The sequence below is a fragment of the Balaenoptera ricei genome, chromosome 17, assembly GCF_028023285.1.
Source record: "Balaenoptera ricei isolate mBalRic1 chromosome 17, mBalRic1.hap2, whole genome shotgun sequence".
NCBI lineage: Eukaryota > Metazoa > Chordata > Mammalia > Artiodactyla > Balaenopteridae > Balaenoptera > Balaenoptera ricei.
The window spans coordinates 41,477,181-41,494,023 of NC_082655.1; the positions used below are offsets into that span (position 1 = coordinate 41,477,181).

Genomic DNA, 16,843 nt, shown 5'->3' on the forward strand with positions numbered 1-16,843 from the left:
AGCAACTGGGCCTGTGAGCCACAACTACTGAGCCCACGTGCTGCAACTACTGAAGCCCACGCACCTAGAGCCCGTGCTCTGCAACAAGAGAAGCCACAGCAATCAGAAGCCCACACACCGCAACGAAGTGTGGCCCCCGCTGGCTGCAACTAGAGAAAGCCTGCTCACAGCAACAAAGACCCAATGCAGCCAAAAATCAATCAATCAATCAATAAAATTTTTAAAAAAGTATATGAATATATAGGTACTATTTCTATTCTTGAAAAATGTAAGTTTGACGTTATTTACCCCCCCAAAAAAAGGTAATATATATAATGAAGCATTAAATAAACTATAGTGAATAATGCAAGACAAACTAGGATAGTTGTCTTAAATATCCAGTCTCAAAATAGGCCCAGCCTGACAGCTACAATTAAAAAACAATACATTTGATGTTTTTTTCTAATTCTTCTGTGAACAAAAAGTGAATTTACTCTTCTTGCAGAAGACAAATGCTCCCTGGCTATGGGAAAATAACCTATCATACACAGGGTGTCATTCTAAACATTTAAACATGGGACATTTGTGGCTTTGCTGGCCACTGTGTCCTACGAACTAGATTGGGACAATATATTTGCTGCAGATCCTGGACGAAATGGGCACAGATCTTATATCCCTTATAAAAATTCATCATGTAAAGAGAATAATCCAAATTATAACCACATCCCCAAATTGCAGCATTGCACACTTTTTGCTTTGAAGAAGGAAGTCCCCAGTACTCATGGAAATACGGTTCTATGTTGTTTTAACAATTCTATGTTGTTTTAACAGAGAGCCTTATGGTCGGCTTCTAGAAGATCATTTAGAAGTTTCCCCTGCTTGCTTTGGCAGCACATATACCAAAATTAGAACAATACAGAGAAGATGGGTATGGCCCCTGCACAAGGATGACATGCAAATTCATTAAGTCTTCCATATTTTAAAAAGAAGAAAGAGAAGATGGTGTACTAGGAGGATGCAGAATTCATGTCTCCTCACAACTAGGGCACCTACCAGGCACCGGTGGGGGACCACAGACACCTAAGGAGATGGGAGGAACCCCCAGCAACCGGGTAGGACGTGGGGCGTGGGGGGAGTGAAGGGGGAGGAGAAGTGGAGGCGGGACGGGACTGGTGTCCCTGAGGGGCAACTGGGGGAGGGGAAGGGATCCCACGCCCAAAGGGGGAAATTGGGGAACCACTGGGAGGGCAGAGGATCAAAAGGGAGCGTGGCCAGGTTTCCCCCTCCCACTTGGACCCCCAGGAACCTGCTGTGATCCTGGGCCTGATCTCCTGCCCACCGAGGCCCCCTCCAGCCCCGAGGATCCTGAGGGAGTGGGAGGGAGGGAAGGGAGAGCAAAAGTAAAGCCCAGACCTCCTGGGCCAGCACCCCTGAGGGGTGACTGGGGGAGGGAAGGAGTTCCTACACCCAGTGGGACCCACCCATGGTTAGGGGTCCAGCAGAGACGGGGGAGACCCTGGGGGAGTCGGTGGTGGGGGCACAAAGGAACGAAGGGAACGGGGCCAGTGCTTACCCTGTCCACTTAGGCACCAGGAAGCCTGTTGGGCTCCCGGGCCTAATCCTCTGCCCTCAGAGCCTCCCTCCTGCCGTGCAGAGCCCAAGCCCCGCCCCTACACCCCACCCAGGGCCCCACCTCTACACTTGGAGACCCCCTCCAATGAGCTGAGCCTAAACCGAACCCAAACACCCTCACTCAGGGCCCTACCTCCTAACTCGGGAACTCTACACTCCAGAGGCCCTCCTTCCCACTCGCTGCCTCTCCCCTTCTGCGCAGGTCCTAGGCAGAGGCCCCGCCCTACGCTTGAACATCCCCCCCCCCAACCCGCCTAGGTCCCGCCCCACCCTAAACCCCGCCCCTGCCTAAGTTCCACCCCCCCCACTCCCCACCCCTGCCTAAACTCTGCCCCCATACCCAAGGCCTTTTTTTTTTTATTTTCCCTTTTCTTTTTTCCTCTTTTAGATTGGGATTCTGTTTTATCTTGTTGATTCATTGTTGTTGATTCTTTTATATTTTTATTTTTCCTAATAAATCTTTTATTTTTCTAATTTTATTTTATTCTTTATACTTTGTTAGTGATCTCTCCTTTTGGCTTGTTACCCCCACCCTTTTTTTTTTTCCTCTTTTCTGTTGTGGTTTTATTTTACCTTGTTGCAGTTGTTTCATTTATAGTTTTATTTTTACTAATATATTTTTTATCTTTCTAATTTTATTTTACTTTTTATTCTTTGATATTGTACTGCTCTTTTTTCTTTCTTTCTTCCTTCTTTTTTTTTTTTAACTGCACCACGAAGCTTGTGGTATTTTGGTTCCCAAGCCAGAGGTTGGGCCCAAGCTCCTGTGGTGGGATCTCCGAGTCCAAACCACTGAACCCAGAACCTCAGACCCCAGGGAATATCAATTGGAGTAAGGCCTCCTGGAGGTCCTGATATCAGCACCAAGACCCAGCTCTATCCAACGGCCTGCAAATTCCAGTGCTGGATGTCTCAGGCCAAACAACAAGTAAGACAAGAATACACCACCACCCATCAAAAAAAAAGGAAACGGCAAAAAAAATGTTACAGATGAAGGAGCAAAGTAAAAACCAACAAGACCAAATACATGAAGACGAAATAGGCAACCTACCTAAAAAGGAATTCAGGGTAATGATAGTAAAGATGATCCCAAATCTCGGAAACATAATGGAGAAAATAGAAGAAACATTTAACAAGGATCTAGAAGAACTAAAGAGCAAACAGACAGTGATGAACAACACAATTACTGAAATGAAAAATACTCTACAAGGAATCAATAACAGAATAAGTGAGGCAGAACGAATAAGTGAGCTGGAAGATAAAATGGTGGAAATAACTGCCAGGGAGCAGAATAAAGAAAAAAGCATGAAAAGAATTGAGGAAAGTCTCAGAGACCTCTGGGACAATGTTAAATGCACCAACATTCGAATTATAAGGGTCCTAAAAGAAGAAGAGAAAAAGAAAGGGTCTGAGAAAATATTTGAAGAGATTATAGTCAAAAACTTCCCTAACATGGGAAAGGAAATAATCAAGTCCAGGAAGCGCGGAGAGTCCCATACAGGATAAACCCAAAGAGAAACACGCCGAGACACAAATTAATCAAACTATCAAAAATTAAATACAAAGAAAAAATATTACAAGCAGCAAGGGAAAAGCAACAAATAACATAAAAGGGAATCCCCATAATGTCAACAGCTGATTTTTCAGCAGAAACTCTGCAAGCCAGAAGGGAGTGGCAGGACATATTTAAAGTGAAGAAAGGGAAAAACCTACAACCAAGATTACTCTACCCAGCAAGGATCTCATTCAGATTTGATGGAAGAAATTAAAACCTTGACAGATAAGCAAAAGTTAAGAGAAGTCAGCACCACCAAACCAGCTTTACAACAAATGCTAAAGGAACTTCTCTAGGCAGGAAACACAAGAGAAGGAAAAGACCTACAATAACAAACACAAAACAATTGAGAAAATGGTAACAGTAACATACATATCAATAATTACCTTAAATGTAAATGGATTAAATGCTCCAACCAAAAGACATAGACTGGCTGAATGGGTACAAAAACAAATCCTGTACATATGCTGTCTACAAGAGACCCACTTCAGACCTAGGGACACATACAGACTGAAAGTGAAGGGATGGAAAAAGATATTCCATGCAAATGGAAATCAAAAGAAAGCTGGAGGAGCTATACTCATATCAGACAAAATAGACTTTAAAATAAACACTATTACAAGAGACAAAGAAGGACACTACATAACGATCAAGGGATCAATCCAAGAAGAAGATATAACAATTGTAAATATTTATGCATCCAACATAGAAGCACCTCAATACATAAGGCAAATGCTAACAACCATAAAAGGGGAAATCAACAGTAACACAATCATAGTAGGGGACTTTTTTTTTTTTTTTTTTTTACAGAAGTGATCTTTTTTTTTTTTAATTTTATTTATTTATTTATTTTTGGCTGCGTTGGTCTTCATTGCCGCGAGTGGGCTTTCTCTAGTTGTGGTGAGCGGGGGCTACTCTTCCTTGCAGTGCGTGGGCTTCTCATTGCAGTGGCTTCTCTTGTTGCGGAGCACAGGCTCTAGGTGCACAGGCTTCAGTAGTTGCAGCACGCAGGCTCAGTAGTTGTGGCTCATGGGCTCTAGAGTGCAGACTCAGTAGTTGTGGCACACAGTCTTAGTTGCTACGCGGCATGTGGGATCTTCCCGGACCAGGGCTTGAACCCATGTCTGCTGCATTGGCAGGTGGATTCTTAACCACTGCACCACCAGGGACGTCCAATAGTAGGGGACTTTTAACACCCCACTTTCACCAATGGACAGATCATCCAAAATGAAAATAAGTAAAGAAACACAAGCTTTAAATGACACATTAAACAGATGGACTTAATTGATATTTAAAGGACATTCCATCCAAAAACAGCAGAACACACTTTCTTCTCAAGTGCTCATGGAACATTCTCCAAGATAGATCATATCTTGGGTCACAAATCACGTCCTGGTAAATTTAAGAAAATTGAAATCGTATCAAGTATCTTTTCTGACCATAATGCTATGAGACTAGATATCAATTACAGGAAAAAATCTGTGAAAAATACAAACACAAGGAGGCTAAACAATACACTACTAAATAACCAAGAGATCACTGAAGAAATCAAAGAGGAAATCAAAAAATACCTAGAAACAAATGACAATGAAAACACAACGACCCAAAACCTATGGGATGCAGCAAAAGCAGTTCTAAGAAGGAAGTTTATAGCAATACAATCCTACCTCAAGAAACAAGAAACATCTCAAATAAACAACCTAACCTTACACCTAAAGCAACTAGAGAAAGAAGCACAAAAAAACCCCCCAAAGTTGGGGCTTCCCTGGTGGCGCAGTGGTTGAGAATCTGCCTGCCAATGCAGGGGACACAGGTTCGAGCCCTGGTCTGGGAAGATCCCACATGCCGTGGAGCAACTAGGCCCGTGAGCCACAATTACTGAGCCTGCGCGTCTGGAGCCTGTGCTCTGCAACAAGAGAGGCCGAGATAGTGAGAGGCCCGAGCACCGTGATGAAGAGTGGCCCCCGCTTGCCGCAGCTAGAGAAGGCCCTCGCACAGAGACGAAGACCCAACACAGCCATAAATAAATAAATAAATAAATAAACCCAAAGTTTAAAAAAAAAAAAAAAAAAACCCCAAAGTTAGCAGAAGGAAAGAAATCATAAAGATCAGGTAAGAAATAAATGAAAAAGAAATGAAGCAAAGACCAATAAAACTAAAAGCTGGTTCTTTGAGAAGATAAACAAAATTGATAAAACATTAGCCAGACTCATCAAGAAAAAAGGGGAGAAGACTCAAATCAATAGAATTAGAAATGAAAAAGAAGTAACAACTGACACTGCAGAAATACAAAGGATCATGAGAGATTACTACAAGTAACTATTTGCCAATAAAATGGACAACCTGGAAGAAATGGACAAATTGTTAAAAAAGCACAACCTTCCGAGACTGAACCAGGAAGAAATAGAAAATATAAACAGACCAGTCACAGGCACTGAAATTGAAACTGTGATAAAAATCTTCCAACAAACAAAAGCCAAGGACCAGATGGCTTCACAGGCGAATACTGTCAAACATTTAGAGAAGAGCTAACACCTATCCTTCTCAAACTCTTCCAAAATATAGCAGAGGGAACAACACTCCAAAACTCATTCTACGAGGCCACCATCACCCTGATACCAAAACCAGACAGAGATGTCACAAAGAAAGAAAACTACAGGCCAATATCACTGATGAACATAGATGCAAAAATCCTCAACAAAATACTAGCAAACAGAATCCAACAGCACATTAAAAGGATCATACACCATGATCAAGTGGGGTTTATCCCAGGAATGCAAGGATTCTGCAAATATGCAAATCAATGTGATACACCACATTAACAAATTGAAGGATAAAAACCATATGATAATCTCAATAGATGCAGAAAAAGCTTTTGACAAAATTCAACACCCATTTATGATAAAAAAAAACTCTCCAGAAAGTAGGCATAGGGAGAACCTACCTTAACATAATAAAGGCCATATATACAAACACACACCCAACATCGTTCTCAATGGTGAAAAACTGAAACCATTTCCTCTAAGATCAGGAACAAGATAAGGTTGCCCACTCTCACCACTATAACTCAACATAGTTTTGGAAGTTTTAGCTGCAGCAATCAGAGAAGAAAAAGAAATAAAAGGAATCCAAATCAGAAAAGAAGAAGTAAAACTGTCACTGTTTGCAGCTGACATGATACTATACATAGAGAACCCTAAAGATGCTACCAGAAAACTACTAGAGCTAATCAATGAATTTGGTAGAGTAACAGGATACAAAATTAATGCACAGAACTCTCTTGCATTCCTATACACTAATCATGAAAAATCTGAAAGAGAAATTAAGGAAACACTTCCATGTACCATTGCAACAAAAAGAATAAAATACCTAGGAATTAACCTACCTAAGGAGACAAAAGACCTGTTTGCAGAAAACTATAAGACACTGATGAAAGAAATTAAAGATGATAGAAACAGATGGAGAGATATACCATGTTCTTGGACTGGAAGAAACAACATTGTGAAAATGACTCTACTACTCAAAGCAATCTACAGATTCAATGCAATGCCTATCAAACTACCAATGGCATTTTTCACAGAAGTAGAACAAAAAAATGCACAATTTGTATGGAAACACAAAAGACCCTGAATAGCCAAAACAACCTTGAGAAAGAAAAACGGAGCTGGAGGAATCAGCCTCCTGGTCTTCAGACTATACTACAAAGCTACAGTAATCAAGACAGTATGGTACTGGCACAAAAACAGAAATATAGATCAATGGAACAACATAGAAAGCCCAGAGATAAACCCCAAGCACCTATGGTCACCTTATCTTTGATAAAGGAGGCAAGAATATACAATGGAGAAAAGACAACCTCTTCAATAAGTGGTGCTGGGAAAACTGGACAGCTACATGTAAAAGAATGAAATTAGAACATTCCCTAACACCACACACAAAAATAAACTCAAAATGGATTAAAGACCTAAATGTAAGGCCAGACACTATAAAACTCTTAGAGGAAAACATAGGAAGAACACTCTATGACATAAATCACAGCAAGATCCTTTTTGATCCACCTTCTAGAGAAATGGAAATAAAAACAAAAATAAACAAATGGGACCTAATGAAACTGAAAAGCTTTTGCACAGCAAAGGAAACCATAAACAAGATGAAAAGACAACCCTCAGAATGGGAGAAAATATTTGCAAACAAAGCAAGAGACAAAGGATTAATCTCCAAAATATACAAGCAGCTCATGCAGCTCAATATCCAAAAAACAACCCAATCCAAAGATGGGCAGAAGACCTAATAGATATTTCTCCAAAGAAGATATGCCAATTGCCAACAAACACATGAAAATATGCTCAGCATCACTAATCATTAGAGAAATGCAAGTCAAAACTACAGTGAGATATCATCTCACACCTGTCAGAATGGTCATCATCAAAAAATCTAGAAACAATAAATGCTGGAGAGGGTGTGGAGAAAAGGGAACTCTCTCGCACTGTTGGTGGGAATGTAAATTGATACAGCCACTATGGAGAACAGTATGGAGGTTCCTTAAAAAACTAAAAATAGAACTACCATACGACCCAGCAATCCCACTACTGGGCATATACCCTGAGAAAACCATAATTCAAAGAGTCATGTACCACAATGTTCAATGCAGCACTATTTACAATAGCCAGGACATGGAAGCAACTTAAGTGTCCATCAACAGATAAATGGATAAAGAAGATGTGGCACATATATACAATGGAATATTACTCAGCCATAAAAAGAAATGAAACTGAGTTATTTGTAGTGAGGTGGATAGACTTAGAGTCTGTCATACAGAGTGAAGTAAGTCAGAAGGAGAAAAACAAATACTGTATGCTAACACATATATATGGAATCTAAAAAAAAAAAAAGTTCTAACGAACCTAGGGGCAGGACAGGAATAAAGACACAGACATAGAGAATGGACCTGAGGACATGGGGAGGGGGAAGAGTAAGATGGGACGAAGTGAGAGAGTAGCATTGACATATATACACTACCAAATGTAAAATAGATAGCTAGTGGGAAGCAGCTGCATGGCACAGGGAGATCAGCTCGGTGCTTTGTGACCACCTAGAGGGGTGGGATTGGGAGGGTGGGAGGGAGACACAAGAGGGAGGGGATATGGGCATATATGTATATGTAGAGCGGATTCACTTTTTTATACAGCAGAAACTAACACAACACTGTAAAGCAATTATGCTCCAATAAAGATGTTAAAAAAAAAAAAGAGCAATAATACCAATTGCTGGTGAGGATGGAGAGAAACTGGATCTCTCATACATTACTGGTGTGAATGTAAAATGGTATAGTCACTCTGGAAAAGTATCTGTCAGTTACTTACAAAACAAAATATGCGCCTATCATACAGCCCAGCAACTATACTCCAGGGCATTTATCCCAGAAAAATGAAAATTTATGTTTACAGAAAAATCTGTACATAAATGTCCATAGCAGCCTTAGTTGTAAAAGCAAGAGAGAAAAATAAAAGAGACAACCCACATGTCCTTCAGGGGGTGAGACTCTGGAATATTCATACAATGGAATAGTACTCAGCAATGAAAACGAGTAAACTATTAATGAGGCAAAAAACTGGATCTCAAATGCGTTATGCTTAGTGAAAAATGTAAACCACAAAAAGTTACATACTGGATGATTCTATATAACATTCTTGAAATGACAAAACTACAGATTCGGAAAGAGATTGGTGATTGCCATGGGACAGGGAAAGGGTGGAAGGGGTTCATATATAAAAGGGTAGTAGGAGGGAGTTCCTTTGTCGTGTTGAAAGAGTTCTATGCCCTGATTGTTGTGGTGGTTACATGAATCTATAGAAGGGATAAAATTGCATAGAACTACACACACACACACACACACACACACACATACACACACGAACGCATGTAAAAAATGGTGAAGATTGAGTAAGACCTCTTGTAACCTATAAGCTACTTAATGGTGTTAGACAATGTCAGTTTCTCGGTTTTGATATTGTACTGCAGTTAGTTATATGACATGTCACCATTGGAGGAAGCTGAGTGAAGGACACATGGAACTCTATGTACTATTTTTGCAACTTCTTCTGAGTCTATAATTATTTCACAATAAAAAGTTTTTTAAAAAGTTAAAAATTAAAATTAAAAGAAAGAAAGAAAAGTTTCCCAATTAAATGACATAGAAGTATCCCTTAAAAATACTGCAAGACAGTAAAATGGTCAGTGGTTGCCAGGTGTTGGCAGGAGGGAGGGCTGAGCACAGAGGCTTTTTAGCACAGTGAAACTATTCTGTGTGATAGGATGATGGTGGGCTACATGCCATTATACATTTGGCAAAATATATACTGTACAACACCATGAATGAACCCTGATGTAAACTATAGACTTTAGATAATATTGACATGCCAATGTAGGTTCATCAATTGTAGCAATCTGTGGAGGATGTTGATAGTAGGTGAGGTTGTGCATATTGGGGGGGAAGGAGGTATATGGGAACTCTGTACTTTCCCCTCAATTTTGCTGTGAACCTAAAACTGCTCTAAAAGATAAAATCTATCCAAATAAAAAAAAAAAGTTACTGCATATATTCCTTGGAGAGATTGGAATTTAAGCTTGGGGACTTTTTTTTTTTTTTTTTTTAATAAATTTATTTATTTATTTTCGGCTGTGTTGGGTCTTCATTTCTGTGCGAGGGCTTTCTCTAGTTGTAGCAAGCGGGGGCCACTCTTCATCGCGGTGCGTGGGCCTCTCACTATCGCGGCCTCTCCTGTTGCGGAGCACAGGCTCCAGACGCGCAGGCTCAGTAGTTGTGGCTCACGGGCCTAGCCGCTCCGCGGCATGTGGGATCCTCCCAGACCAGGGCGCGAACCCGCGTGCCCTGCATTGGCAGGCAGACTCTGAACCACCGCGCCACCAGGGAAGCCCCTTGGGGACTTATTTGAGAAGCTTTTTGGCAGGCATTTAAATTTATTTCTTGAAAGATTTATTGTAAATTGTATTTCTCAGACTACTGCTCTTTTAACCATCTGTCAAGTTATCTTATCTTACCATCAAAAAATGACATTTAAATCTGAACAGAGAAGTTTATCCATATTTTTAAAAATTAAGTTTTCTTGGCAGAAATTTGATCTTGATCTTGGAAACTTTATCATATAAACCTAGTACACTTCAAGAATCCTGTAACTTTTCCCAACAATGGATAAAAATTGATCAGGGATTTGCCTCAATTCAAACTAAGTTTACATATTTCTAACAGGGACATCATTTATTTATCATATTGGAAACTAAGGAAATAGTTTTATGCTCATCTGTGTCTTATTAGAAACATAAGGCTTAACACCCTGTACTAAAATAAATTCCAGGTATATGAGTGAATTACAATGTAAAATTTTTAAATTTTTGTATAAAAAAGCCATATAAAATATGTATCTATCTTTGGTAGGATTATGCATGATTATTTTTCTTCTCTGTAATTTACCAATCTTCTATAATAAGTACGTATTGTTTTATTTTTGTAAAAAACATTCAAGGCATAGTCATGGGTAAGTTTTTCAATGAAGCGTGAATCATATTCAAATACTCATACACAAAAAGACACAATGGCTGCTTTCTTTGGTAGAAAATCCCTAAGTGATTTGCATATTACCTTCTCTGCCAGTGGTAGGAAATTATACAACAAATGCCTTATTTCTCAACATTAACTTCTGTAAATGACAAAACATTAACCTCAACAAGCAGTTATTGAGTAAGCTTACCATCTATAAAACTAGCTCAAAATAAGTATACAACCTGCAAAGTTAGAACACTGTATTAAGGTTTTCAAAATTGGTGCCAGATTAAATGAAATTGAACAGAAACTTTAAATCCACATATTATCAGGGAATTTTTTTTTAATTTATTTATTTTATTTATTTATTTTTGGCTGCATTGGGTCTTCGTTGCTGTGCACAGGCTTTCTCTAGTTGAGGCGAGCAGGGACTACCCTTCGTTGTGGTGTGAGGGCTTCTCATTGAGCTAGCTTCTCTTGTTGCGGAGCATGGGCCTGCGGGCTTGCTCAGTAGTTGTGGCTCATGGGCTCTAGAGCGCAGACTCAGTAGTTATGGCACACGGACTTAGTTGCTCTGAGACATGTGGGATCTTCCCAGAACACGGATCGAACTTGTGACCCCTGCATTGGCAGGTAGATTCTTAACCACTGCACCACGAGGGAAGTCCCAAAGGAATTTATTTTTTAAAGCAATATATTTTTCTAGAATACTGGTATAAATAGGTTGTCCATACTTTTATGTAAAGAGAAGAAATTTAAGCATGATTTCATTAAAAATTCATTTTCAAATAAAAATTAAAACTTTTACAGTTTGGAGCCAGATAGACCTGAGTTCAAAATCTGATTCTGCAAATTATTAGCTGTATAACCTTGTGTAAATAGTTTAACTGTTCTGCACCTCAATTTTCTTATTAGTAAAATTGGAAAAATAATCCCTGCTCCCTAGAATTATAAAGATTAGGGGTAACATAAGTAAAGCACATAGCAAATAGCACGTGCTCAGTAAACAGTGGATGTGGTGGTAATAGTTGTAGTGGAAAATGTTGTTGCTATTGAAATTTTTAATAAAATACAAATTTTTACCACTTATGTGAAAAGGCAGGAAATAGTATAGTAAACTTTGACATGCCTGACTCACAGATCCCTGGCCAGATCTTGCAAAGAGACTTCCTCCATATTTGTGCCTCTCTGTACGCTTGAAATTGAGAACAAACAAGGAATGTTCATAAGCAGCACAAATCCTATGTAATGAGTGGTCATTCAGCTGCAACCACCAAACTGCACTCCTCACCTGGTCTCCCTCTGACTCTGTATGGAACCACCCCCAACACTCTTCTCCAGCCCCTACTTCTGCTCACACCTACCCACAGGTTTCTTTACTCCTTAGCTCAAGCTCAGCCACCAGGCCTGGTGGGCACTGGGATAGGCAGGCCAGGTGGAACAGGGCACCTGGTTCTAGAAGAGAGGCAAGGTGGCTGGACCAAGAGAAAAGGTCCAAACTTCTTGCTCCACTGCAGCTGGGCCTCAGCACATACAATCATTGCTTACTGCATTATGACTCATGCATAAGGAAGTCCAAATTTGGAAGTGAAACTGAGTGGCAAGGTGGCCAAAGCAGCCAAGAAACAAGGAACAGAGGTAAGAGATATAGGCTCACAGCCAGGGACCATAGGACTTAGTGCAGAGGACTGTTTCTAAGCTGGAGTCAAAACTCTTTAAGGGTTGGAAAGGATGTTTTGATCTGGAAAATACTGAATATCTTTTCTTTTCTTTTTTTTTGGCTGCTTGGGGTCTTAGTTGCGGCCCTCAGCATCTTTGTTGCAGCATGCAGGATCTTTCGTTACAGTGCGCAGGCTCTTCTTGCAGAGCGCAGGCTTCTCTCTAGTTGTGGCGATCGGGCTCTAGGGTGCTCAGGCTCAGTAGTAGTTGCGGCACACAGGCTTAGCTGCCCCAGGGCATGTGGGATCTTAGGTCCCCAACCAGGGATCGAACCCGTATCCCCTGCATTGGAAGGCAGATTCTTAACCACTGGACCACCAGGGAAGTCCCAGAAAAGCTTTATTTTTAAAAAGATAATTGGACATTAAATGCCCCTGAAGAGCTTTCCGTGGATGTTGGATAACAATTACTGATTACAACCCTTTAAAAGATGTCAAGTTCAGACTCCTTAACAGAGCCCCTCACTATCACTCCTCAGCCTCCCTTTCTGGAGAACTTACAGTTTTCCTCCCAACACACTCAATAGAGGATACTGGTTATTTTCCCTCCTTGCATCCATGCACTCTTCTTCTGGTAAAACAACATCCCAGTTTTGTTTTGCATAACCATTTCTACCCCACTCTCAACAAAATGTTTTGGATGGGATTAACCCTCCCTCAGCTCCAAGGAGGTTTTTACCAACCAGGCTATCCCATACTCCTAAATACAGTAATTGGTCCCATCAGAATGAAGCCCAGCATCATCAGAAAATCTACAAACAACAAATGCTGGAGAGGGTGTGGAGAAAAGGGAACCCTCTTGCCCTGTTGGTGGGAATGTAAATTGATAAGCTGCTATGGAGAACAGTATGGAGGTTTCTTTTAAAACTAAAAATAGAAGTACCATATGACCCAGCAATCCCACTTCTGGGCATATACCCAGAGAAAACCATAATTCAAAAAGACACATGCACCCCAATGTTCAATGCAGCACTATTTACAATAGCCAGGTTATGGAAGCAACCTAAATGCCCATCAACAGACAAATGGATAAAGAAGCTGTGGTACGTATATACAATGGAATATCACTCAGCCATAAAAAGGAACAAAATTGGGTCATTTGTAAATGCATCTAGAGACCCATCCAGAGCGAAGTAAGTCAGAAAGAGAAAAACAGATATCGTGTATTAATGCGTATGTGTGGAATCTAGAAAAATGGTACAGATGAACCGGCTTGCAAGGCAGAAATAGAGACACAGATGTAGAGAACAAACATATGGACACCAAGGGGGGAAAGTGAGGGGGGGTGGTGATGGTGGGATGAATTGGGAGATTGGGATTGACATATATACACTGATATGTATAAAATAGATAATTAATAAGAAACTGCTGTATAAAAAAAAATAAGTAAAATTCAAAAAATAAAAATTAAAAAAATTTTTTAAAAGAATGAAGCCCAGGATTTTATTTAACAATTGAAAAAAGAGATGTTCTTTCTCCTGTGGACATGAACAAGGAATCATATAACCTCAGGACTTTTGGTATCCATCTTGGGACCATAAAGGAAGTCTGCCATAGGATGCAGCTCACAGAGTGGAAGCCAGAACAGAGAGAGGAAAAGAAATGAGACCTTGACGCCGACAAGCCTTACCTACAGCTTGAACAACCTCTGGCCTTTTTAGGTGGGTTGAGTTCCCTTCATTGTTTAAGTCAGTGGAAGCTGGATTTTCTGTTGCTTTCAACCAAGAGACTCCTAATTAATAGTACCAACACTATGACCCAGCCACCTTGAGTCACTAAAATACATGTATTTTTACTTCAAATTATGGTTAAACTGAGCTCAAAATGTATTAAGCATAATCACCATAAAAAGCACAACCTGGCTAGCTGACGAACAAAATCACCATCTGCACCATCTAGAAAACATTTTTAAAACTGAGAACATTCCAGATTTCCAGCTGTGGAGAAGTGCCCGTCCTTAAGGGTTGACTGGTTGGCATCTGCAATTTTAGGGCACTTGGCTCGACAAATGACCATGGGCAGCTCTCTGAGCTCCCAGCTTTTCTCAAAAATATCTGCTGAGCAATCAGGTCGGGCGCCGCTGAGAAGAAACCTTGGCGTCTTGTGAAGACCTCACCCGAGGCCTGATGACTCCTCCGTATGGAGAGCATGCGAATAGAAAAACTCCACTGGAGTCAAAGGTGTGCTTCTAACTTCCTGCCGTGGTCATTTGAATGGGTAAGTCTGAGTACATGCAACACAGCTGCAACCAATGTGGCTGAGTCAACTGGAGAGGCTTCAGGGTAACATAAAAAGGGGAAATGGAGGAACATTTTTTAATTCGGGGAGCCATATTCTCCCTTCCCTTCATATATATAATTCTGTTTTCTCACTACATTTGAGCAACTAGAGAAGCCTCCAAGGGACTTCCCTGGTGGTCCAGCAGTTAAGACTCTGCGCTCCCAATGCAGTGGGCCCAGGTTCGATCCCTAGTCAGGGAACCAGATCCCACATGCCGCAACTAAGAGCCTGTATGCAGCAACTAAAAGATCCCGCAAGACGCAACTAAAGATCAGGCATGCCACAGCTAAGACCCAGTGCAGCCAAATAAATAAATAAATATTTTTTAAAAAAGGAGAGAGAGAAGCCTCCAAGATAGAATGATGTAACAAAATAAAAGTTGCCAAGGGAGACCTTCCAGAGATAATGCAGTGAATGAAACACATGGTTTGTGGTCTTCTCCATCATACAAATCCATCTTTTCTTGGGTCATATTTTTTTCCTCTCTCCTTCTTGGTGTTGACAAATATTAAGGTGTTCAAGGAGAACTTTTTAGATTTCTGTGGTAATGATGGATAAAGCAGATCCATTAAACGTAAAAATGAATTTTTGAAGACAGCAATTTGGCAAGATGGGTACACAACTTCATAAGGTCCATCAAATGCAAGACTGTCTTTTTTTTTTAATTTATTTATTTTTGGCTGCTTTGGGTCTCTGTTGCTGAGCACAGGCTTTCTCTAGTTGCAGGGAGCGGGGGCTGCTCTTCGTTGCAATGCACAGGCTTCTCATTGTGGTGGTTTCTCTTGTTGTGGAGCACGGGCTCTAGGCACACAGGCTTCAGTAGTTGTGGTGCTCAGGCTTAGTTGCTCCGTGGCATGTGGGATCTTTCCAGACCAGGGCTCGAACCTGTGTCCCCTGCATTGGCAGGCGGATTCTTAACCACTGCGCCACCAGGGAAGTCCAAGACTGTCTTGATATACACTTTTGCTTGTTACAAATCTCAGAAGAGCATTTGCATTAACTTACTTGTAATTTCAGATCTAAGTTGAAGCCTTAGTGTCAAGGTTAGTTTTTTAAATCTCCATAAAATATCAAAGAAAACCATATCTGCCTTTTTTTGTTGTTGCTGTTGTGATCTCACAGAAGAATGTAGGAGAAGGTAAGAACATAATCCTCACCTGTATACACTGAACGAAAGAATGCGATTACAGAACGGTGGTAGAAAATATACACAGAAAGTCGGCAAGATGACTCAGAAGTACCAGCAATGAAATAGCTCAGCATTTGTGTATGGTGTGACAGATCTGCCAACAGCTAACTAATGTAATAGAATAATGAATCACTCGGGACTAGATTTATTTAAAAGTTCCTGTAGGGCTTCCCTGGTGGCGCAGTGGTTGAGAATCTGCCTGCCAATGCAGGGGACACGGGTTCGAGCCCTGGTCTGGGAAGATCCCACATGCCGCGGAGCGGCTGGGCCTGTGAGCCACAACTACTGAGCCTGCGCGTCTGGAGCCTGTGCTCCGCAACAAGAGAGGCCGCGATGGTGAGAAGCCCGCGCACCGCGACGAAGAGTGGCCTCCACTTGCCACAACTAGAGAAAGCCCTCGCACAGAAACAAAGACCCAACACAGCCATAAAATAAATAAATAAGTAAATATTAAAAAAAAAAAAAAAAAGTTCCTGTAAAGTACACCTACATATGTAGCACCAGAAACGCCGCTGACTTTCAACATACATCAGTATGAGGGGGCGGGAGGGTAGGGGAGAGGCAAGGAGGTTCCCTGCTGGTAAATTCCACTACCCCAGCTGCCCTTGCTTTAATGAAGTCCCCCTCACTTTCCCTTCCACCTGTCTGTCTGGGGAGCAGTGGGTGTTCAGAGGTTAAGCCCCAGGGGCCCTGCCTCTGGCTGAGGCTGAGGGAGACCTCCCTGGCTCTCCTTTCTTCTCCTCTGCAGGCGTCAGGCTGCCGAGGACCCTTCCTTCTTTCAAGCCAACACCACCCATTTCATCTCTGGCTTCATTTTCTCCCCCAAGGCTGGAGATCCAGGTTTGCTTGTTTCACCCAGCCTCTGCTTCTCTCTCACAGAAGCACACGTGTCCTTTCCATGCCACGGCTTCACCCAGGATCAGCCAAGG

General features: G+C 41.2%; 1 non-coding gene across 1 annotated transcript; it reads left to right on the forward strand.

Annotated features, from left to right (window-relative positions):
• Positions 1 to 858: 858 nt before the first annotated feature.
• LOC132352143 (U6 spliceosomal RNA) lies at positions 859 to 961 on the forward strand. The gene has a single exon (XR_009498610.1). It is a non-coding gene; the product is annotated as a U6 spliceosomal RNA (small nuclear RNA).
• The last annotated feature ends 15,882 nt before the right edge of the window (positions 962 to 16,843 follow it).